Here is a 26,258-nt window from a genome sequence, read left to right as displayed (position 1 = left end):
AAATGTTAAGTTCGGACCTCAAGGTGAATAGTACTTTAATGTAAACATACAGGCAAACCAGTCAGTCTGGTTTACTGTATCTCTGTTTTGAAAGTACACATGTATTTTTCTCCCCTCCTTAGAGATGATAAAATAGCTGCAGCCATGCAAACAGCAGCGCATGCTTTTTGGTTGAACTATTTTTGGGGATTAACTCTGAATCTTTTACCTATTCCATAGTATTATGAAGTGTGGGGAGGAATAGAAATATCAAAGCATGAAGCCTCTCTATTACTCAGCACTGACATAGACTTTTCTCACAGTGCATCTGTGTAATAATGCTATGTAATATGCTAACCACTAGCAATTTCTAACAATGCTTCTATGTAATATGCTAACCACTCCTGCTGTGTGGTTAGATCTGTATCTTACAGTTCTAAAATATCAATATTATTTTGTTCTTAAGCACACTTTTACATAGTGATTTGCATGTGGAAGATAACAATCCAAATGTCTAATTTCTAGCCACAAGGACAGATATCACAAGATACCTAACCTTGTGATGGGCTTTGTTTGACTGTTGCTTTGTGAGTATGCTAAGTTGGGAAACTTGGCTATGAGGGTGAAACAAACAAAAAGTATGTTTTAAGAGTTTCTAATAACATTATTCTTTCCACTTTGTTAAAATATGAGGTAATAGAATAAACTGCAAAGTTTTATTTTCATAGTGAAATATCATGACATTCATAATAGCTCAGGACTAATAACTTCCTGAGCAATGTAAATGCTAAACACACAATGTGTTTTCTTATTCTGATGGGACTCGTGGTTTGATCATTACTTTGGTATTATTCTGCCTGTCCCCATCCTTAAAGTGGGTATATGCAAAAAAAGTCTTCAAAATGTACTTCTTATTCTGATGAAAACCTATTTTTAGAACAAGATAAGTAAAGCAGAGAAAAATGCATCAGCTGGGTGAAACAGAACACAGCACATCTTCTCATCACCAACTGTGTCTTCATGGGTTTTACTTTCAGTCCTGGTCTTATCTCAGTGACTTTTGGAGGCTCCCTGGGTTGCAGCAAATTATAGATGATCCTGTCTGATCCCTGGGAAAATATATTTTTTTTCATCTTCTCTGAAGCCTGATTGCTTTTGTGCATCTTGCCACTGCACTCTTATTCCTCTCTGCTGTGGGCATAGTGGTCTTTGCCCCAGCTATGTCAGAAGCTTATTTGTACAGTCCTAGAGTTGTTTTGGGGGGAAGAAGGTATCCCCCATTCACTCCAGACGGTTCCATCTTCCAGGTCAAGGTAAATAGCTGGTTTTTTTTTCTAAACTGCCCAGTTGCTTGCTTTGAAAGGAATACACATATTCAGGATACTGCTAGCAGCCAAATGAAAGGAAATATTTTCTGTACAGCCCTATGCTTACTCTATTCCCTTGTCTGAGATGTACTTGGATAAATACTATATTGCATATAGTATTAAAGACATTAAAGTCTTTCCAAAAAACAACTTCATGTTTCTGCAAGCATCTCATTACTGACTGCAGATTTGTGTGGTAGTTACAGGGCTATTTACCCCTATCAATAAGCAAATAAAATTAAGTAAGATTTTTTTAGAAAACATTTCTAAAACTCTACTCTCATTTAACTTCTGGAACTAGATTATATAACACCTACCTAAATTATGCCAAAATGTAATTTTTTATTTTATCTGTGGAAGCCAGCATGTAGTCTGGAAAGACTTAAAATGCTGTAAGTTAGAGGGAAAGGCAGCAACAGAAACAGAGTTAAAATGTGAAAGATTGAGAGGGGAAGTGAGGAAGTACCATTGGACCTGTGTGGCAGGGTGTGTTTCAGTTATTGATACAACCACAGAATGGCCTTGTTCATGAACCTCTTTTAGTCTGGCCAAGTTGTACATTGAAATGTGGTGTGATTATTTCAAGGTGGGGGATTTCAGATATTTATACAGTAGTAAACAGAACTGAATTGAGAATTATCTTCATGGTTTGTGCCCATTTTTTTGATTCTATAAAGACAGTGACTCATTTTTTCTAATATTAGGGTTTTTTGTTTGTTTTGTTTCCTCATTCAGATTGTACCCTATACAGTCTATATTTGCCTGAAATGAGGGTTATTCTCTTTGAAAGGAGACTTCCTACTTGTCCTTCACTTCTACTCTTATCTGCAAATGAACATTTAGTCATTTTAAAGAAAGTGAAATGGAATTAGCAGAAAAAGATGAGTCAAAAGTTTTATCTCTGTGTATACTGTTGTATTTCTGTACCCTGTCTGGAAAAAATAATGCAAAGAAAGAGGAAAAAAAAAGTAAAGCAGTAAACTGCAAAAAAAAAAGGGGACTTCTCATTTCATAGTGCATTTCCCACTCACCTTTTCCTCCTCACTCCCTGTCAAATCACCTTACTTTGTTGCTGCCATTTTTATTATGAGTAGTGTAAAGTATATTTATATTTGATTTCAGATTTTCTGAAAAACGGGGATATTTTAAGTGGGTCAAGGGACTCTTTATATAGTCAGTTTGTCACAGGCAGCTGATTCTTGTGACTGAAATACTGATACAGCCTTCCTTCAGGATAGCAGTGAGGTAGTTGAAGGTTTTGTATGTAGTATAACTTGGTGAGCTCAAAGAATCACCTGGACATTAATAGGAAGAGCAAAAGGAAAAGAAAAGTGCGAGCAGCTAGAAAATGGAGGAAAAAATGAGAATAGCAATTTCTGCTGAGAAGCAAATAATGTGTGCTCTGAAGCACTGAAGGAAAGGGGGAAGAGCCATCAGGACGTGTATTAGGAGGGCAGAGAAAAAAAGGTAAGACTAGAAAGGAGTTGGAAAAGAGGGGAGTAAACAGGTGGTGTCTTTTTTTCCTTGACCTTCTGTTGTGCCTTTTTAAATGGTTTATTGTTTCTTCTTTTTAATATTTTTTTTGTTAATAATGGGCTAGCTAGCATCAATTTTCAGAAGTGACTGTGTACAAGCTGTTACTTGTATAGCCAGTTACAAGTTTGACTGTTTATGAATAGCTGCTTAGTAAAAATCAGGAAAATTGAACACTGATCAGAGAAGAGAGTAGCTTCTCTTCAACAGAAGTGCTAACAATATACATTTTTTCAGTTTGGATTCTTCCAAGGAATCATAGAATCATGGAATATCCTGAGTCCTTGGAAGACCCCCAGAAGGATCATCAAAATCCAACTCCTGGCCCTGCACAGAACACCTCAAGAATCACAACATGTGGTTGAGTGTTGTCCAAAGGCTTCTTGAACTCTGTCAGTCTGGTGCTATAACCACTGGCCCAGGGGGCCTGTTCCAGTGCCAAGACAACCTCAGGTGAAGAATCTTTTTCTAATATCCAGCCAAAACCTCCCCTGGAACAGCTCTATACCATTCACTTGAGTCCAGTCACTGCTCAGTCTTTGTTATTTCTTTTATTTTTCTATATACTACTTGACCATTAACTTGAGCTCTTCAGTTTTAACTTCTCTTTGGAAAAGAACAGTTGCATCCCATCCTGTTTCACATCCTTTTTTATATTCCTTGTGGCTGATTTCTCCCCAGTAACACTTTACCTTCTGTAAAAATGAGATTAATTATTGTAGTAGAGACAGACAATGACACCTGTTTTCTCTTCCATCATAGCCCAGTCTTTACTGCACACAGCTTATATTTATATGGTTATCAGAAGGCACTGTGTTTAATTCCAGTTGGTTAGGAACTCAGTTCACTGTCAGGTAATTGTGAGTGTACATGTCAATTAAAGCTTTTTTCTCTAACAGTGTTTACATACTTTTTCAACTGATTCTCATGGAACAGATCCCTTGTTACTACGGGTGCTCTTGTTTTTCTCCCCAAGAATAGTTTGTTATGTTAGCAAACTTTTCATTCTCAAGATGTTTCTGCATGGGAACTTACCAGGCTAGCTGCTAGCTATTCTTAGCCAAAGTAACAAGGCCTGAACCATGATTTTACAAGGCCTTTCTTTTGTAAAGTTTTACCTATATGTGACAATTAAATCTCTGTTGATATTTTCATTTTGGACTATGTCAGAGTTCAGATTCATGGAGTTAAAATAAGCTTCATATGTCAGACATAACAATGCATACTCCAAATACTGGTTGACATTATGACTGTGTGGTTGAAGGTACAATCTTACCACTAGAAACCTCTTTCCTCCTTCACATTTTCTCAGCATAGAGTATGGCATGTAGACCATGCTTTTTATAAAGAGGCAAAAGTCCAGGTTGTTGAATTCTGTTTTCCTCATGGGTTGTTCTGTATTGGGTAAGTTGTATTTCACTAGTCTCTGAGATTTTTTTTTTAACTTGAATTTGCTCAGTAGGGATTGTAAAAAACTCAAACTAGATTTATATCAATTCCCCAAATATAATATACTTTTGTAACTTTTCCAAACAAAATCTCCAGTCACCTTGCTCTTAGCTGTGGGTTTTCTTATGTGAAAGGCCATTATTTCAATGAACCACAAAACAGAATATAGGAATGTGATAAAATAGGGTATTTTCATACCTGGTTTGACTCTGTAGCAAAATGTGAAGTGACTTGTGTATGCTGAGAAGCTCATCATTGACTTACGTATTTTCAGTGTGCAGTGGGGCTGGCTTGGAGTATGGCTGTACAGAAGCTGATTGACAATGCATGTCCTTTATTCTGTAAATAGGACATTGGTGAAACTGATAGTTGTGTGTAACTGATATCAACAAGCTTGAATCATGTGTTCTCACCTGCATGGTCACCTAGAGACAAGATACGTAGCATAATCTGCAGGTAAAAAGAAATGCAGGCTCTGGATTTTTTTCATTTCAATGAAAAAAAATTAAATTGTCTAAATAGATATTCTTGCTGCCACCCCACCCCCAGAATGACACTGTCATCTTAATTGAAAGAGCTGTAATTTTGTACTGTTTTTCAAAAATTGTTTCTGTTAAGTGAATTTTCAAAAAAAAAAAATCAATTATTAAGAAAGAATTACCTTAATTCTCCAAAATTGAGACAACTATCAAATGTTTGCTTGTAGAGTTTGTACTTTTATCAGTCTAACCAGAGGCAGAATTCTGAAGTTCTATACTAAAACAGAAAATAGCTGTTATTTATAATTAAATTATTAATAATATATAATTTATATTTATATAATTAATATTATAATTAAAAAAGGTGAACATCTCATCTGCTTTCAGCCTCCTCATACATTTTATAATGTTAATATTAAATGGCACTTGGAAATAACTGAAAGACAGAATCTGGAGTCTATGCATGATACGTTCTGTTCTAGAAATATTCTCAAAGTGAACACTGGTAGAGGATTTGTTTCAGTTTATCATAGTTGTTTTTTTTAAATGTACGTTTTTGATTTATATTTGTCTTGAAACCTACATGAAGTTGCCACTGAGTTGTGGAGAACTGCAGGTAGAGATACTTCTTTAATATGAGGCTATGAAAGTCTTTATTTCCAGAATACGTACATTTTAAAAACATATGAAGAAGGTCAGTTGGCCCTTTGAATTCCCTTGTACCTTTAGCAAATATTTTATTTTGTTGCTTTTTTTATTTTCATGCTTTTTGTAGACTTGTGTATGATAGACAGGCTTTGGACAGGACAGTGAAATGAAAAATTATTAATTTCTCCATAGATTCTGATAATTTTATATGAAAATAGAACACAGTAGGACTTAAAGGTCAGTTCTTGCTTTACATTAAACCATAGGCTTTTTGTCTTCCTTCAGAGAGCTCTGAGCACTGATGAGTTCATTGCTATGTGTAAAAAAAAAATACTGTGTCCTGCCTGTGAACAATGGATAAATAAAGGTACTGTATCTAGAAAACAAAAAGCAGTTGAATAGAATGTAGAAGTATGTTAATCTCTCCAGTGGTTTTGAAAATTAATTCCTACTCCTTCAAGTGAGCTGAGAAAATGCTGAATCGTTGTCCTGATTCATTGTGGGATTTCTGCTGGTATGATTGCTTCTAATCATTGTCTAACCCTTCTTCACAGAGAAATGAGGGCTCTTGTACAGATGGACTTTTCTAAAGATGAAGTGATGAGGAACATGAGAGGGGGTTTTTTTAACTTGTTAGTGCATATTCTGTTTGGGTTTCCTCTGAGTTCAGCTCTTTTATCTGTTTTTCAGTTGATTCACAAAAGAGCCCTTTTTGAATTATTCCAGTTTTGTTTAAGAAAAGAGACATCCTATAATCTATTGACAATTGTAATTCCTTTTGAAGAAAGTAATCTTTCTAATATATGTGAGTAGGGGAGTGTTAATTTTACCATACTCTCCATTTTAATGCACAGAACTTTTTTTTCTGTTTAGTATACTCATGTATCTATCTCCTTTTCATGTGTTGTACGTCCTTTCATTTTATACTTGCCTTGTATCAGATCAACTTTCATCCATTTTCCTTTCTCCCCATGCTCAGCAACAGCATACATATACATGCTTTTCTTTTAACCCAGCTGTGAGCCACATGCTGTGCACCTGTCTCGGAGGGAAGACACCTGAGCCTGTTCTCTACAGACAGGTGTGGGAATAGTAACCAGTATATTGATGGAATAAAAGGAGGAGGGTTTAACCTAAGGATATTACACAAGATGTTCATATAATTGTGTGTTTGCTTGACCTTATTCTTGCTGAACAAACACATCTGATTTTGCTATACTTCCACAGTAAACTCAAAATGGTATTTGTAATGTTAAACTGCTTCTGCTTTTGTTCGTCTGCATCTTCAGCTTCTTACAAACTTCTGAAATGGTGACACCCTAGGTCTTACCAGCTTCAGAGAAAACAGGCCCTATTTTGAGCTGGCAGTAACTGATTACTTTTCTGCTTAGGGATTTTACAAAATGTAGGGGGTTCAGAAATCCAGTTTGGATGTTAATTTATTTCTGTGTACTCTCAAAATTCAAGAAATATCATGGTTTTTCTTTTACAGTGCCGGTGTAATGGCAGGTTGAGAACAGCTGTGACAACAAAATGCCATTTTTATTAGCACCTCTTCCACTATTAATACTTGCTAATGAATCTGTGTAATTGATAGTAGAAAATAATTTTTGCATGCCATTTTTCGGGTAGTCAGTACTAAAGCAGAGCTTGAAAATAAATTCCTTATTTATAGACATAAAAATTTAGTTCCAGACAGAGGGTTATAACCTGATCTCTTGACTTTGAGTTTATATGTGGTTCTAACCTGGATTCTAGAAAAATATTTCTTGTCTTTCATTGGAAAATTTGCCATAGAGTTTTTTCCCTAGCCGAGTTTAATGAGTTAGTGAAACTAACCATTGTGGTTCCATTAAAAAATGGTGTAAACTATTATTTATAATTTTGACCTAAATTGTTTTGAAGTGGGGGGAACAGTGCACTGTGAAATAAGTTTAATTGCTTCAGCTTTGCCAAAAACACTTAAATGTTCTTCTGGTATAGGAAATTCATGATCAAATTAATGTGGGTTTTGTGTAATACATAATTATATAGCTGTGATGGATACTTGAGTTAATTACAGAAAATACATAAATTAAGAAATTGATGAAAATTGCAAATATTGAAAATACTTCAGAAGCAGCAGAAGAAATGACAATGACTTGCTACAGGATCACTTGCAGAGCCTTAGGGTACAAGCTAAGTAACGAATCTTTCCCAGAGCTGATGAAGTTAGCACTGCACTCACAGTCCAGCCAAAAACAGGACAGGTGCAGCTTTTACTTCTGGGCAGAAAATGAGAGACTTTCTAAGGTGCAGAAAAATGAAGTATGGTGAATGGAGGAAAGAGTACGAAGCAGAAGGTGTGTGTTCTGAGACTTTTTGTGGCATTGAATTTTTAAAATCCTTGTAAGATAAGGCAAGATCTTCTGTTGGTGCATATTGCCATAATTGCTCTAATTTAGAATATCTGCACTATTTTCACTTAAACTGAGGGTTTAGCACATTTTGACAGTCTCAGTGACAGAATATGTTATAGATAGTTGCTTGACAGAATTTTTACAATTTAGAGTTTGCTTGCATGATTAATTCTTTGTGCTTGTGCCTCCCCCCCTCCACCGACCATGCTGAGGACTCTGTCATTTAGCTTGACTCCAGCCTATTCAGTAGAGCAGTGGCTGCAGGAGGCCAGACTGCACATGTCCTAGGGCCATACAAGTGCTATTTAGCAGGATGTACTCTTCAAAGCCAGAGGCACTCAAGGGACTACAGAAAGAGGCACATTAGTGACATAACACTGAGAGCCTGAGCCATGTTATGTAAATGCTCATTGTGATGAAGTGTTTGGTATTTGTTCTCATGCTGTTGTATGTATATACAACAGGTTGCTGCTGTTTGCAGTAAATAATTTGTAGCTAATGTTGTTGACAGTGCTGTTGATGAAGTTTAAAAACGTGTTTGGTGGCTGCTGTTCGATTAAAACCTTTTTTTACTTTATTGGACAACTTTCCTAAGTGTTTCTGTATGCCACTAGAAAGGAGAATGGAGCGAGTTGTTTGAGGTATAAAGAATTAAGGGATGGCACGCATCCAGGGAATCTCAGAGGGAAATATGGGCTGTGTGCCATGCACTGAATTTGCTACATATGTGCACATCTGATCTAGCACGCACACACTACACAGATGGTTAGCAATTGCAGAGATCGGCTCCACAAATCATGTCCAGATCCCACTAACCAGGGTGTGTGGAAATCCTGGTCATATGGCCAGTCTGTGATTTCTCTCCTCTTTTTTACTCCCGGTCCTGAAATTCTGTCTCAGGAAGGAGGAGGAAGAAATGAAAAAGAGGACATGCTGAGGCAGAAAGACATACTAGGTTTATCTTAATGTTGGACATGCTGAAAGTGATGTTACCATAGAGCAGTGAGCTTCAGGACCTCAGCTGAGCCATAATCTACTGTGTATTTTTAGTTTGCTGTTGCAGTGTGAAAAGTATTCACTTCACTTAAGCTATATCATAATAACTTACTGTGAATACTGAAATAAAATGCTAATTAGATACTGTTGGAAGAGAGCACATGGTAAATTACTGTAATACCACTGATGGCTGGTAACTCATATGCCTAAGGTAGCATGATCAGTTTTGAGCAAGTGTTTTCCCTTTTAATCTACTTGATCTTTAATAATGGGAGTTCTCTAACTAAAACCTGCACCAGTTTAAAGTTCAGTTAATGTAACTTTTATAAGTTCAAATGTTTTTATTAACCAATTAAACCATAATTAAAAGTAGAATATTTCCTAAATCCTTAAGGCTTCTTCATTAAAATGGAGAAAATTCTTCTTCACAAGACTCTGGCTCATTTTAATTTCTCTAAACACAAATATATTTCATGTTCCCAAAAAACTTCTACCTAAAAATCAATTTGATACTGTTTTAAAGTATTGATCTAATAGTCTGACTATTCTCCCATTGTTAAGTAGATTTTTATGTTAATATTTTGCATTGAAAATGATGATGGATCAAATCAGGACTTTGAGCTTGTGAATGTGATGCCACATAAGTACATCATAAAACAACTTCAGAGTTTATTTGTTTTTGGTTTTGTTTTGGGGTTTTTTGTTGTTTTGCTGTTTTGTTTGTTTTTGTTTGGGTTTTTTTTTCTATCTATGTGATGCATTTAAAAATCTGTATTTTTCCATCTCACGATTTCTCCAACAAGTGTACTCTCACTGATAGCCATGACTTCTCTTTTTGACAGTACAGGTTTATTAATTTTCTGAAAAGTTATACGTGTGAATTATTTATGCACTTCATAATCCCAGGCTATAATATACCCAACTCTGATTGATTACCAGGATTCTCAGACTCTACCTATATCAATGGCAAGCTACATGAGTAACTTAATTTCTGTAAGAGGTAAGAATTTTTTATCTGCTAAAAGTTTTGATCTGATAAATCCTGCAATACAATCAGAACACCAGATTTTATGTCTCTGTCAGTCTCTCTTAAATTATCATTCATACTTTTCAGAAAACATAAAGATAACATCCACAGTACAGATACCAGTCTGATCCTTTGCACTGTATGTTTACTGTTCATTTTGTTAGAATCATACTGCTTGCTTTATTCATTGGTCTTAGAATAAATTACCTAATGGTCAACTGTAGGTGTCTTAGGAGAATTTATTTAGTCCCTTTCTGAGGCAGTTTGGAAAATAATGGTAAATTATGTATAGATGAGAGAAAACAAGCTATTCCTTCAGGAATTGGAACTTCCTGTACATAGGGGAAAAAAACCACTAGACTTGGCTTTCTCTCATATTATATTGCCAATAGAAAATATTAAATTAATTCAAGAATTAGTGTATGAATATTTAGGAACTTGTATCTTTCTTCCATTACACTTGGATTCTATTTAATTTGAGGGGTAGAACAGAGTTCCTTGATGCTGTCATTACTCATATTTGGGCTTAAGTTGAATTTGTTGCATAGATGTAGCTAAAAAAATTCATTTTCAGTGTTTGGATCGAACAGCTATTTTCTTCTGCTTGTGCTTGTTTTTGTAAGGTAGTCAGTGAAGAATAAATCACTCCATCACAATGAAGACAGAGTTCATCTAATAGAATTAATAGTGCCTTATACAAATGTGATACCCTCTGTGGTTTTTTTCTGTTTTTCACATGCTGCCATTTCAACCACAAGAAGAGTTTGAAAATAGTTCTCACTTTACATGAAAGTACATACATTTGGATTGCATGCTTGTATAGGAATCTTTATCCCTACCCCAGAGCACAGTATTCATTAGTTCTTAAAAAAAGTTACCTATTTGTCTTGTGTTTGTCTTCCTACTTTCTTTTAAGTTTCTCTTTCACTTTAGATTCTGCAGATTGTTTTTTCCTGTGAAATTCACAGATTTTATCCCTGATTCATTTCAGAGAATTTACTTTGCTTTACAGATCTATGTTGCCTATGAGCCTTGACTACAAAAATGACTTTAAAGTACATTTAATAATGTCATTATTTATAAATTTCAAAAGCAGTATATGCTTGTTATAATTAATTTTTTGTTAATGTATTATTATTTGATGTATTCTGAGTACAAACATGTAAATTCATATGCTACATAGTGTGTATATATATATATATATATATATATATATATATATGTATAAAACCTTGGTCAGGTTACAGCAGACTCATGTTGTCTTTTTTTCTGACTATACTAAATATGCTTAGTTTGGGAATGCAGTTAATGCTGCCTTTCTGTTCATATATCTATTATTACTACTGGTCTGCAATCTAGCAAGTACATTGTAGGTTAAAATTGTTGTACATATTTTTAAAGCTTAACATGAAGATTTTCTAGCTGGAAATTTAACTTTGAAAAAGTTCTTGAACTTTAATTTTAAATACGTGATCAGAACTACCAAACAGTTTAGGTTGGAAGAGATCTCCGGAGGTTATCTGGTACCACCCCCAGCTCAAAATTGTCCTACCATCACAGTTAGAACAACATGCTCAGGACTTGTACAGTCAAGTTTTGAGTATCTCCAAAGTTGAAAATCCCACTACCTTTTTGTGAACCTTTTGAGGACTGACTGATCGCAAGATGAGGAATGTTTTCCTTAGGAGCTTCTATTGTAGAAATTTCTGACCATTGCCTTTGTGCTGTTTTTGCACCTCTGAGAAGAGCTTGGTTCAGTCTTCTACATAGCCACCTCTCATATTGTTGAAGACAGCAGCTGAACTTAGTCTTCTTTCTTCCAAGCTGAGCACATGCACACTTTTCTTAGTCTCTGCCCATGTCATATGCTCAAGCTTCATAAATTGATGGCCCTCCTCTGGAGTTGCTCCAGCTCCAGAGATAGTCTCAGACGTTACATTTAGAAGTGAATAATACTTCCCATAACCCTGCTGGTTATATTCTATCTGGTACAGTGTGCAGACAACCCTTATTACCTCAAGGATATGCCACAGATTCCTGCTCAAATTCTGTCCACCAAGATGCCAAGTACTTTTCTGTAAAACTTCTGTCAGCCCTCAGTCTGTACTGATGCAAGGAGGGTTTTTTTTCAGGTGCAGGACCTTGCATTCACCTTCATTTGAGGGGAAGGGAGAGGGAGAGAAAAGGAGGTTACAGTCAGACAGTTGGCTAGGATTAGTACAGTGGCTGACCAAGTGACAGCAATGGAAAGAGCAGGAGCTGGGATCAGGACTGGTAAAGATGTGGATTAGAAGGTGTATCACGTGACAGATTGTCACTGATGCCTGCTTTCTACATCCTGCTTTCTACTTTTTGCTTCATGCTTCTTGTGCAGTTACAAATATATTTCAGGTTTGTGGTTTCTTTTTTTTTTTTTTCAAATATGTGTGCATAAGTAAACTTTGTAACTCCAACAAATGTAGTTGAAGTTTGTGTTTGATGGTTACTGATTTTAGAATTAGTGGTAGATAACTTTGGAGTGCCCCAGAATGCATTATTTTCATGGTTCTGTTTGCAGTTTCCAGATACATCTTCATGCAACCTGAATTTAAAGAGCTTGTGGTGCCCGATTGTGAGTGAGGCAGACCAACTGTTTTAAAACACCACTTACTACTGCAGTCCTGAAAACTCACCAGCACTTCTGTTTGGAGGTCTGGGATTTAAAGTCTTGTTCTCTGACTTCCAAAGCTTAGGGGGACACCCTTAGTCCCTGGACTGATATTCTTTTTAAGACATTGCTGTGTAAGGATGAGCACAATTTCTTCCTAGTGAAGCTTCTTTTTTTAAAAAATAGGGTTGCAGTTGGATGCAGAGAGGATAAGGAGGGAAGACATTCAGATGTGAGCAGTAGCTTCTGTGTGTGAACTTTCACAGACAGAACTACTTTGCTCGGCATTGAGATAATAATAGAAGAGGGATATGGGAGTGGTGATCCATGAAAATATGAAGGGTGAGGAGAATGAGCTGATTGGCCAAGCAATATAGCAAGGGGATGATTTCCAATGAAATTACCAGACATCAATTATAAAAGAACATTTTAAAATACATAGTAAATATATTTTACTACACAATTACTGCCCAATTCTTTGATATTAAAAACATATGCTAGAAAAAAAAAATGCGTGGGTTCAGACAAAGATTTATCAGGTTTATGCAAGAATATAAATGGAAATGTTGAGGACAGTTGTGTCAAGGCAGACTTTGACTTAGAATGTCCATACAACACAAGAATATGCCAGGGTAATGACCAGTCTGTGTCGTCTTTAGGTTGGCTTAATTGTGTTTTAAAGTTTTTATTGACCTGGATCAGGTAGTTCTTATGCTTATAAAGGGAGTTACGGAGTTATACTGTGTCATGACTAAAGTTTTCTGAATGTTTTTCCTCTGGATATTTTTTTGTAAAATTCAACAGTTTTGAGACTCACCTAAGCATAGTAATTAAGCAGTAAATATTTTAAAGGAAAGGTAGTGAATCAACTGAACAGTTTTTTTAATGAAGATGTGCCTGGCAATAGGAATTATTTTCTACTGAAAGCAGAAAACTCTTGGTATTTCAAATAGGCAAAAAAGAAATAAGGCAAAAGAAAAATGCAAAACATGGCAGAACTTCTCAGCTTTTGGGTGGTTTTGTTTGTTTGGGTTTTGTTTTCTTTGTTTTTTTATTTCCTATTAAGAAATAATAAAAATACATAGCAAAACATAATTAGGAACTGTGTTAGGGGCTGTACCCTAATTCAGTCTAAAAATGGGATCTTTGTCAGAAAATTGCACAGGGCTGACAGAAGTTTCCAGGAAGACCTACAGGGAAGCTGGGGTGTGTCAGCAGTACATGCCTGTTCAGAGAAGTAAATTGGCTTGAAAAAGTAATAATCATGGTGAGATTAAAACATCTACATGTAGTTCTTTGGCTCTGTAGCCAAATTTTTCTCCTAATTTAGGTGTCCTTAATATGTATTCTTCATCTAGTTCTTCTTAAGAAAAATGAGAAACATGTGATGGAAGCTGGGAGCTACTCATCTCTCCGAAGCAGACATACTCTATCTGACCAACTTAATGTCCTTCAGGCAATGTTGTCTGTCTTGACTAGATTTTCAGTGAATGCCACCATCTACATGTGTATGTCTTAACCTTAAAGTGAATCCTGCTTTCAACTGCAGCTGTTAGAAACAGCTCATTGGCTTTTTCCTGCTCTATAAATTCCTTTGCAAACTGTTTGCAAAGCCTCTTTTATGCCCTATCCTTTTCTAATCTGCTATTTCTCCCTCAAATTTTTTGCATCCCCTTAGAGGGCACATTTATTGCAGGAGGTCTGTTCCCCTGAGTCCTGTCATAGAAAAAAAACTTGTTACATGTTGTGTAATGTGTAGTAGAAACAAGGAAATAGGTTATAATCTCAATGTTAAATCTATTAATTTTGTTACAAATCCTTCTTTAGCTGTCTTTTATTTAATTGGTCGTCTTCTTTAAGGTGTGTAGAACTTCAGATCACAATTTTTTGCCTGGGTGTCCATCAAGTCTTTGAGTTAGCTATAAACCACTGCAGTAATGCAAATAAATATATATCAGTAGGCAGCAGGACTTCTTAACATTATACAGTTATCCTCCACTAAAGTATTAGTAGCAATTTTAGGTCCCAATTCAGCAAAGAATCTAAGCATGTTTCTATGCTAAAGTCATCACTAGGAAAAGCAAAGCATGTAATCTGACAAGATTTGGTTTTTATTTGCCTGTAAAATAGTCCCTCCTGTATGTAACACATGCCTTGGACTGATGGTAGTCTTACCAGTCTTATGCCTAGATTGATGGTATACTCAAGATTATATACTTTTCAAGAACCACAAGAGCTTGGAGCTTGTTAATTTTGTAACATAATAAAGAAAATTACTTTCTGCCAAGTTTATGTACTCACTTTTTAGCTGGAAAAAACCTGTACTTTCTGTAAGGGGTTTTCTTTATCTCATTTTTTCTCCATTTGAGATTTTTAATACCCTTTATGGATTCTTGTTCAGTCAAAAGTGTTTACAGTAGGGACTATCACTTAAATAGGGATAACAACTAATAATTACTAGGAATCACGAAAACTAGAAGCTGAAAAGACCTACTACATTGTTTAAATCTTTCCCCTGTGATTTTAGGATTGTTCCTTGGTAGTGTAATTTCCAGTGCTTCCTTTGGTCCAGTTCTACTTCCTTAGAACTTCTACTCTTCTAAGAACACTATCACAGTACTCAATGCCTTGTCATCCCCCTGCTTCCAGAATTCGGCTATGACAATTTTAATTTACTCTGACTTCTCATATATGTGTATGAAGTATCTATTTTTGTTGCCTTTAACTTCTCCTTTTCCGCAGTTTTGGACCTTCCACCATCCTTAAGGTTTCTGCTCTTCTTTCAGTTTATATTTGCATTCTATGATTTTAATTTCTAATATTTTCTCATAAGCCTTTCCCTCCATTTCCATATTTTTTTTATTGCTTTTTAAAAAAGTTATGCATTTTCCAGTTTGTTAATAGCTCTGTGGGCTTGCTTCTCCTTCTTGCTCAAGCCAGTGGGAAAAAACGAAGGCATACTACTGCTCATAACTTCCCTGCAATTTTTATCCTATACCTATAATAATTTTATTTTTTTTTTCCCCAGCTGACTCAGATGTATGACTGTTTTGCAGTTTCCATATCCAGTGGGACTAGGACTCTGTCCTGGGTGAACACAGTCATCTCCTAGCTCAGATGACTCTTCTAGCTGGCAGGCCTTTTATTAACTTCACCGTGTCTGACTGGCTTCCAGACCAGATAGTTTGCATTCTGCCAGCTGGAAGCATGGGCAAAATTTGCAACTCAGCGTGCCTTCATGGAGATACTTTGAGGATGTGATCAGTAATTTTGAGCAGCTGAAGCCAACAACACTGATAAAAATACTGCTTAGAATCCTTTGTTAAATGTCAGAAGTACTGTATAAATGAAAACTCCAGTGTGAATATTCTGAAGCTGTCCTCCTGGAGATACCTGCTACTTTAAGTGCTTTCTCTCCAAAATAATGCCAAGTGTTAATATCATTCTAGACAATAAAATAGTTTCTTCATATGTATGGTGCTAAATGCTCAGGGTAAGTGTTTAAATGGAGCCACCAACATTTTGGCTGGGAGTGGGCATTTGATCCCTGTGATTATTTTACCCATTTGTAATGGCTTTTAACATTTTGGACCATCTGTTTGAGGAAAATATTAGCTTAAGGGCTCACAGAAAGCAGTTACTTAATATTCTATGGGATTTCTGCAAACACAGTTGCATTCATATACATGTTTTGGTTTTTTTCCCTCAGTGGTTCATGGGGACCAGACACTGGACAGTTCAATGTAAATACTTCATAGTTGCAAGAGCAAAGTCGTGCACCCCACTTTAGATACTAAAGAATATTTAGGCCCCAAATGCTTGCAAATTACTAGTTTGGGTACAGTGTGAGCTGTATTTTGGCTCATGACTGAGATAAGGTCTGCTTGAAATAAAATTAATTATTTTCCTCTGAGTCTTCCCTGTATTTACATTTTGTCTGGGTGAAGCCCACTTTGTTAGATGCACTTTTCATCATGTCCCTGCACTGTGCTGGAGCAGTATTTCCAAGATTTTCTGCAGTCTCCTCGAAGTGGACTTTATAATCTTTAACTGGAGGGTCATAGTGTCACTGGGTGTAGTTGTAGGACTTTCACTAGTGCTGTTCAATACTGGGCCCAGTATTGTTGAACATATTTATCAATGATTTGGATGAAGGTGCAGATGCCACCTCAGCAAGTTTGCTGACAGCACAAATCTCTGAGGAGTGGCTGGTACCCCAGAGGGCTTTGCAGCCCTTCAGAAGGACCTCAGTGGGCTGGGGAGAACTGTGAAATTCAACAAAAGCAAGTGCAGGGTCCTGCACCTGGGGAGGAACAACCCAATGCACCTGTATTGACTGGGGGCTGATCTGCTGGGAAGCAGCTCCATGGAGAAGGACGTGGGGGTCCTGCTGGACAACAAGCTGCTCATGAGCCAGCAGTGTGTCCTTGTGACCAAGAAGGCCAAACGTATCCTGGGGTGTGTTGGGAAAAGCTTTGTCAGCAGATCAGAGGAGGTTGTGTCCAGTTCTGGGTTCCTTAGGACAGGAGAGATGTGGAGCACCTGGAGCTGCTCCAAAGGAGGGCTACAAAGATGATGAAGGGACTGGAATATCTCTCTTACGTGGAAAGGCTGAGGGAGCTGGGCCAGTTCAGCCTCCAGAAGAGGTGACTGAGAGGGGACCTCATCAATGTCTGTCGGTATCTGAAGGGAGGCAGTCAAGAAGATGGACCAGGCTCTTCTTGGTGGTGCCAAGCAATAGGACAAGAGGCAACAGGATGTTCAGTTTCACCTGAACATGAGGAAGAACTTCTTTACTGTGCAGGTGACTGAGCACTGGAACAGATTGCCCAGAGAGGCTGTGGAGTCACTATCCCTGGGGATATTCAAGTCTGGATGCAGTCCTGTGCAGTGTGCTCTATGATGGCCCTGCTTGATCAGATGACCTACTGTGGTCCCTTGCTACCTTATCTATTCTGTGATTCTGTTAATAATAATAATATGCTGCTTTAACAAAAGTCACTAAGCTGGGAAAATACCAGAAATTATAAGAATATTGGCAAGACTTTAATAGACTAGGAAGGACTATTTCCCAGATATTCGTGAATTTGGAGGTAGGGACTAAGCTACTGCAATGGACAGTGTATGCTAAACACTTTGTTAGAACCAGCTTTGCTGGTTAATCTTTGAGAAGAATTTAGCCAACCAGCCTGTGGTGCCCCATCCCATCTAGAGATTTCATAGGAGCCAGACAATAATTACCAGAGGGGTTGCTCAACTTCAGATCAAAAAAGTCATTACCTTATCTACAGATACTCAGCACATGCTCAGGCTTAGTGGCTCTCCTAATGCCCTGGGCTGGTGTTTCCAGGAATGCCTAAATGCCTGTGTTAGGAAAATATAGGGAAGATTAAAGAATGTAAGGATTGGTGTTACTGTAAGGGCTTTCTATCCTTGGGCACTTGCCACTGTTAATTTTCACTGATGTTAATAAATACAGTGTGAGCCAAGCGGTAGTACCTTAATAGCTTCATTATGTGGAAATCTGTTTCTTTTTTCCTAAAAACCGTATTTAAAAAGGAGCACGTATTAGCATTTAGGTTATAGTTCAGATTCTAATTTCATACTGCAGGACAATAGTTAAACTGTATACTTTAACTTTTGCCTGTGATGCTATGTTTATCAGTCTTGTAAATAGTCTGCTGCTAGGCTGGGCAGGATACCTTGTAGCTCTTGAAAGCATACACATTTTAATGGACAGCAATTACAGTACTCACATAACCTGAGCTTTCTGTCCAGTAGAAAAGGGGTTAAAACTTAATAGGGGTTGGGCAGGAGGGAGGGGAAAAAATCCTAGGCAGAATGTCTCCTCACAGAGAAACCAAGAACAATTAATTTGTGCTCCAAACTGCTAAGGACAGCAGAAAAAAGCAACTAGTATAAATAATTAAAGCAGAGATTAGATAAATATTTGGGGAGGGGGTACTGTGATGGTGTAAGTGCTTATGTTAAGGTGAAATGGACTGCTGTGCTTTCTTTTTGTTCTAAGGTTTCCTACAGCCCATTACTTAGTAACCTGCTATATGCCATAATTTTTAAACCATGTTTTTTTTAAAAAACCTTGCATAAGAAAGATCTCTTGAACATAGGCTGGGATGTGACTTTGTCATGTAATACAGATTTATAATTCATTCATTTTCCCGGACTATTTCTCCAGAGCAGGTCTTAGGTTGGCATCCTGAGCTTTGCAAAAGATCCACAGGGTTGAGTGGAAGGAGTATAAATGTTTCACTGGAGCCAGACTTCTGCTGGGGCAGTGGCTTTCAGTACACTGAAGTTGAAATACGTAGACAAGGAGGTGGGGGGAGGTGTTTTGCGGTGTCTCAGATCCCAGGAATGCCTGATTTTAGGAATAGAGAATTAGGATTTTTTATATGTTCAGTAACAGGGTTATTTCATGTTTCAGAGAAAAACAGCTACAAGATCAGGAAACCAAGCCTGGGGTTTATTGTTTAAAAAGGGAAAAATTCAAACATGTTTTAGTAACAAGGTGTGGCTTCACATGTGAATATATATATATATAAAATACTTGAAGAATGTAGAAAATAAAACTGGAGACCAATATTCAACAAATAAAATACTATTCTATTGAAGAAGATGAAGCAAGTGATTTATATCAAAATATTAAATGATCAGTGGATAATTTCTAACAAAGCCCTTAAAAATACAACTTTCATTAAAATACTCTTCAGAGCTCAGAAATACTTGCAAACACATCAAAGGACATAAGAGCTCTAATAATCCATCAGTTAAACTGCTGTGATTTTTTTGTGTCTGTTTTTCTATGTTCGTATTCTTATCTTTCATAATATGAATGGGTAACCTTATAGAAACATCCTGTATGAGTTGTGGGGTTCTGCGGTAATCTGGGGGAGTCCTCCCGTATGCGAACATAGCCTGAGCTGAGCTCTCACTCGCACGCTGCAGCCAGCCTGTGCGGCGAGCCCAGCCTGGTGCTCTTGGAGACAGGGAGATGCAAGGTACCATTTTTTTCTTTTCCAGACTGTAAATGATTCCTATTCTTTGCTCCACAGAACATCCGATGTGGTGCCCAATCGGCTGAGAAAACTGCACAGACGTCAGTGTGTGTGTGTGTGTGTGTGTGTGTGTGTGTGTGTGTGTGTCTGTGTCTGTGTGTGTGTGCGCCTGCACAGCCAACTGCAGCTGGAACCTCCATTAGAGCAGCCCTATTGATTTCTGGTTCACACTGCAGTAACAGGGCTAGAGTGCAGGGCGGGGGCGGGGGGAGAAGAAAGCAGGAGGGGAAATAATCCCAGTGGTTTAAAAACAAGGCTTAACCGAAGGCACATCAGGGTGCATATGTATAGCACATACGTGCCAGTTTCCAGAGATACGCCACTGAGCTGCTTGCTTAAAAAAATACCACCAAAAATCTCCAGGCAGAGCAGCTCCCAAATCTCATGAAACAACAGTCTTCCCAGGTTTCAGATCCCCCACGCACATGGATTGATGTTTGATGCTTTGTCGATGCTGGGTTTGCACACCAGAGCTGGCCGCAAAATATTTCTGTTTTGTTAAAGGACTGCAGGAGATGTGCAGTTTAAATGGCTCTTTCTCTATGCACACATTCATCTGCTTGGAGACTGGAGGGGGGGGGGGGTTAGAAATCCACCTTGAGTGTGTCAAGCACAGGGCAGAGAGAGCTCCAGGAAGCTGCTCTGCGTTTACTGGCAGTCATTTTCTCGTGATGCATAATGCACAAGGTGCCAATGCAAGCTGAGGTGTAAAAAACAGGGGCGGGGGGTGGCGTGTGTGTGTGTGAAAATGGTGTGTCTGGTAGCAGCTGAGCTTTCCTCTTTATCTGAGGGTTTTTTCTCAGCTAATATCTGGGAATAATTTATAGCTGCATGTTAATACGTTTTCTTGATATTTCAGCACATCTGTGAAGAAAATCCTTGCAAAGCAAGTGTGTCTTTTCACAATCACTGCATGTCAGTCTGGCAAACTCTAGCTGTGAGCAGTATACAGTAAAGGGGGGGAAAGCCCCCAGCACCGTTATCTGTTCAGGGGGTGGGGGAAGGGGCGACGGTAATACCTTTAAAAACCCGAAAGGCGGTAAGCCATTATTAGCAAAAGCTATATTGAGCATGCTTGCCAGACAGGCAGTGCAGTGCAGCTCAGCTCTAGTTCCGCCCAGACATGTGCCTTGCCATTTTCATTTTAATCAGTCTGCTCAGGATGGCTGCTGATTCATTTTGCGGGATGGCCCCCTGGGAGCCAAGGTGAAAGCCTGAGGCGAGCTGCTATTGCATCAATGCAGCACTCCACATCAGACACAGGGAGGGGAGGCAAGGCTTTGGCAGTAGATAGAGTTCAAAATACCAGCCTCGCTATTAAAAAAACCAAACCAGTACTCCCCTTCAAAAAAACCCCAAAAACCAAAAACAAACAAACAAAAAAAAACCCAAACAGAAACCTCTCTGTGGAAGTAATAATATTAAAAAAGAAAGAAAAAAAGAAAAAAAGGATTATAAATCAAACACCCCCCTCTCATAATCATTAAATAAAACACAATTATTGGAGAAAAATCTCTTCTGCTCCTTCCTTCCTCTTGTACCCTGGAAGCTCTGGAGCTACAATTCCTTTTCAGTGCCTTATTTAAAAAGAAAAAGGATGCTCTCTATTTCTCTATTTACCTGATAACTAGTGGGGGGTGGGATACCTGATTTAGCTGGAGACTTTGATTTGTGGGATTGACAACCTTATTATGCAGTGAGCTTATTATTGATATTATTCTGCTCTCGGTTGCCATGACCACCTTGTGAGAGACATTCAATTTTCTCTCTTCCATCATCATTATCTATGAGGCCATCTGTTGTGGAAAATGAATTCAGCCTCATTTGCATGACTGATAAGCAAATTTTTTTTTATCTATTTAACAGAAGGTCATATGCCGGGGATTTGGAGCTGGTGAAAAAAAAAAAAAGTGGAGGAAAAAAAAAGGCATCTCGAGAGGATGAGTGGGAGTGCGTGCATTAGAGGATGTATGTGGAAGTAAAACAGATCCCTCAGGCCTGCTAGCCTATCCTACTGCATTTGTCATTCCTGCCAGGGCGACATTTTTTCCCCCTAAGCTTCTGCACACTAAAGAGAGGGAGAGCTTTTTCCCTGCAGTCTTCTTGAAGCCCCCCTGGTTTTTTTTTACTCAGTGTTGGTGGGTGTATTTTAATATATATATGTATTTTTTTTAATTCCCTGGAACATGGGGTATCTTTTCAGTGTTCAATGAAGAAAAAAGCAGCCTTTTCTGGGTCTCTGTGGTATGCTTCTTACTCCTCATCCTTTCCAAGTTGTAGTAAGCCAGGGCGTTTCTTAACCATGCTGAAATGTCTTGCTTATGTTTATCTTGTAAATGGTTAATAGTGCAGGTGTGGGCTGTGTTTTGTGCAGGGTGGGGGTTGATTCTGGCAGCTAACTGGGAAGATTATTGTGATTTTAGAAATCATTCTGTAGCTCGTACTTAAATGTCCATTGTTTGCTCTTTTCAAGTTCTTCTGGCAATACTGCTGTGCAGCTGAAATTAAATTGGGCTGTAGGATAGCTGATAAAAAAATCCTAAAGAATGTGTTTACTATATGACCGCATAATGTTGCATGCATTAAGCATGTTGTTGTTTATATAAACTTGCTGCATGTGGACAGTACTTGTTTGATATGGAGAACCCGAGACAGAAACTTCACAGATTGGAATGCTCAATGACAGTTGAATGCAATTAAATAAAAGACCATAAGATACTGTATTTTGCACTATAATGGCTTTTTGAAACAGTGGATTTTTACTTTTAAGGGTAACACTTGTATAAGAGTAGCATTTTTGAAAAACACTATCTTAAATGTTTCATATCTGTAATACATTTTCTTAGAAGAAGCTTTGTAAATAAGGAATGGTTAATTCAGCTAACTCTGAAAACATCTCAGTATATATTTTAATTTTGAAGTACTTGTGATAAGAATTCCATGTACATTTAGTTAATCCTATTAATTCAGTGCTAAAATGTAGCCAAACAGTATAAAAGAAAAAAAAAACTTAGTGAAAAAGAAACTACCTAGTGTGTTATGGAACAGGTGTTACACAGGTTTATTCCTTTAAATTGTCACTAACAAAGATTAAACTCAATGGAACAGAAGCATGCCATTTTCTTCTGAGTTCTGAACAACGTGCACAGCCTCATCTAGGCAGAGGAGGTTTTTTTAAACCTTTATTTGTTTTCTGAAGAAGTAATGTGTGGATAAAAGTAGGCTTTTTACATGATAAATGCTTTGCGTGGTTGATGATACTCCTTTAAAGGTAGAAAATGAGAAATGCAGTATTCTCTTTCTTGCAAATAAATACTTATGGATTTTATTTGTAATCTATGGGGAATATTTTTTTATATTTCACGCTTGCCATGGAGAAATGGTCATTGCTGCTGGATTTCAGGTGGTGAGAAGTTTCACTTTTATTGAGGTCAGCTAGAGACTAGATCTCTGACTTACCTACATTAACTAACTTACCCTAAATTACTTGATTAAATTTCCTATTTTTATGGGTTTATTTTTGTTTGTTTTAGAAGACACTATGCAACAGACCTAGCATTAATTTGTTGTGATAATCTATTGCTGATAGTTGTTTAATGAGAACTCTTTTTTCCTATTTCTCCGATTTCAGAAAGAATATCTTCCTTGTACATTTTTGAAAAGGAGTAAGATTTAATGCTTTTTTGGCATCCGCCATATTTATCATGTCTATTGGAATCTGTGGTGAAAGTTAGCTCACAGAACTAGTTTCACACTCCGAGCTCAGCCCAGTGCAGCTCTGGCAGCTGCAGGGAGTGGAGGGTGCCTGAAATGGTGCTAGTTTCCTCAATGGACTTCAGCTAGAAGTAATGGGATACTGTGCATTAGCAGGCTGTCTTGTAGCACACAAAGGTTGAGGTCTCTGTCTTATCCCCCACCTCCCCCCTCCACTTGAATTGTCAGAATCTTCCAAAGGCTGGTGAATAAACCAGCTGAACTTCAGGAAAAGCCTAACAGACAACACAGTCGATTCCCTTTCCCTGCCCCCCAAAAGTTAATTACCTAGCTTGGTTGGATTCCTCCCCGCCACCCTGACATTTGACTGCTGCTAATTCACTGATTAATCTCATTAATGTGATTATAGCAGGATTTGGAGTTCGCTGCCATTGTTCTGCAGACAGTGCTATTCAGCCCAGCCCTCGCCGCCCCCCTCGGCGCGTCGGTGCGGTTCCTTCAGCACCGGGAGCTGTCCGGCTCACCGGGAGCTGTCCGCACCGGGAGCTGTCTGCGCTCACCGGCCCCGTGCCCAGAGACTGCTCCCGGAGGTAAAGGCAGGAGAGGCTTCATGCCTTCTAATTAGGTGGCGGGAAAATGGCTGTGGTAAAGCGCCAGTCTCTTAATTTAAATGCATTTAAATTCTTCCTCTCTTCCAAGAGCTGTCTTCGTCTGCATTCTGTTTTCTGGGATCGATCCATGAGGCAATGGAGTTTAATCAGTACTTCCTTGCAGCAGTGCAATTTAACTCTCAGAAGGTGAGGGGCATTACAGGTGTTGCCATACTTAGCCAGACTTTTTCTAGCTGGACCTAGAAAAAAGTGCTTTGTTGAGCTAAATGCTTTAGTTTATCTGTTTTTTGTTTGGTTTTCTGTTTGTTTTTTTTGTTGTTGTTGTTTTTGTGCAAAACCCACCAGCATACTCCAGCTTGTCACCTTAAAATTAAAATTTATGTTTTCCCTCACCAACACTACCGTGCCCACAGTCTTTCCTGCAACTGCTCTGCAAATGCCCATTTTCTGGAGTTTGACAATAGGAAACATTTTATTGATTTAAAATTGATCTGGAAGATCTTTTTAAGGTGTCATGATACATATAAATTACTTTTTCAGTCTTCAGTTGCAACACTATTTTATATTCAAATTCGCAGGTTTGAGAGTTTTAAATCAGACTAGGAGTAACTTCTTTTAAGTCACTCACTTTATGTTGCACTGGGGCTCTGTACCGTTTGGTATTTTTACTTTTATTATCTAGAAGATACATTGTTGTGATCTAATAACAGCCAATTGCACATGCTCAGTAACTAACTTTTTTTTTTTTCACCATCTTCTCTTTTATTTGTATTCTTTATGAGCATGACCCTGGTACTGGAAAAACTGAAGCCACACATTAAACTCTAGTGTGTGAAGGATTTGCCAGGACAAGCAGCGAACTCCCACAAACTACTAAATTCAAAATACTTTTAAGAGTCCTGCTGAAATAAAGGCTGGATCTGTTAAAGAACACACTGCATTTTAAAAGAATTGAGTGTAGTGTCAGTGAAATATCTGCAGCCATTGCAATCTATGGATAAATAACAATTACATTCAAAACTGGGAAAGTGCATTTAACTCAAAAAAGTCTGTTGCTATTTTCTGCTATGACTTTCACATAGTTTCTCAGTCACTGATACTATATTCTTAATAAGGTTTCCTATTTTTTTTTATATCCTTCTCATTTCTTTTTCACCTAAAATCACAAGCCCAGTGAGTATTGTCTCCTTAACTGCTTAAGAGAACTATACGTTTAAAGTATGTATAAAATAGCATTGCATAGGAACAGGTTTTAACAGTGACAGCCACAATATGCAAGCCAATTAAGGCTGCTCGTTAGCGGGTATATTCTTGTAATACTCCTGTCAAGCCGAAGTTGTACTCCCTTATTGACAGTAGTGGGTTTGTCTGATGCTTGAATTCTGCTTTGTGTGTTTGTCTAATGTTTCAAGACTCACTAGAAACTGCAACTAACCAGAAAGTAAAAGAAATTGAAGGTTTTCAAGCATTACTTTACCTGAAGTTTGCTAACATGGCCAACTTAACCTGCAGGAAAAATACTGTGCTCTCATTAACTCTGCTTAAACATGACCTGCATCTCCTTTTCCCCATGGATAATGCACACTGACGAGACACAGGCTGGGGGAGGGAGAATCCAACCCACAGCATTAAACCCATACCTTAGTATCTTATGGTGGATAATTAGGCCAATGAATAACCAGCCTCCCGAATTTCTTTCCAGACTGTTTTTTTTTGGTTATTTTGTTTTTTGGGTTTTTTTGTTTGTTTGTTTTTTGTTTGTTTGTAAATGCTCCTAGCTTATGCAGTGGCCTCCCCCATCCCCTTACTCACCAGTACAAGATTTATGTTCATTTTGTCCTGATTAGAGAAAATACTGGTTTTGTCTTCAGTGGGAGAAGCACTGGACCTTTTCTTTGTGTTACCACAAAGGCTGGACAAGATGATGAGGGTTTTTTTTCCCAGATAAAGCACCTTTCCAAAAGTTTGACTACACCTGCTTATAATACATGTACCACATAGTTGCCTTCCCTATCCTATTAAGGCTAACTAGGCTCTAACGTAAGGAAGCTAGTTCTAGCAGAGGGAGAAGACAAGCCTTGATTTTTCAAATGTAAATGCCATTATTCAAAGGTTCTGCATGTAAACCCGACGTTAGAAAATGCTGAGATTCATCTGTAGGGGTGTGGATACCCTATACACTTACAGGGAGCCCTTTCATCTCCACGTGTGCATGTGTGCTTCTCAGGTTACGTTGATTTGTGTGGAAAAAACCCAAACTGACATGCCCTTGCTACGACACAAACATGGTAGCTCTCCCTCCCCGCTACGAGGAGGCTTTTCTCCCCGCAGAC

At 37.9% G+C, this 26,258-nt stretch overlaps 1 protein-coding gene across 1 annotated transcript in view; it reads left to right on the top strand.

Annotated features, from left to right (window-relative positions):
- The first annotated feature begins 21,663 nt into the window (after nucleotides 1–21,663).
- The window catches only part of MYT1L (myelin transcription factor 1 like), a 307,933-nt gene continuing 303,338 nt past the window's right edge, over nucleotides 21,664–26,258 (top strand). Inside the window, exon 1 of the mRNA XM_033513050.1 lies at nucleotides 21,664–21,738. The gene's annotated coding sequence lies outside the window, so the exon portion shown is untranslated. The remainder of the gene's footprint in view (nucleotides 21,739–26,258) is intronic.

This window comes from Parus major, chromosome 3 (assembly GCF_001522545.3).
Source record: "Parus major isolate Abel chromosome 3, Parus_major1.1, whole genome shotgun sequence".
NCBI lineage: Eukaryota > Metazoa > Chordata > Aves > Passeriformes > Paridae > Parus > Parus major.
The sequence above is the reverse complement of the archived record's forward strand: the minus strand, read 5'-3'. Positions and strand labels throughout refer to the sequence as shown.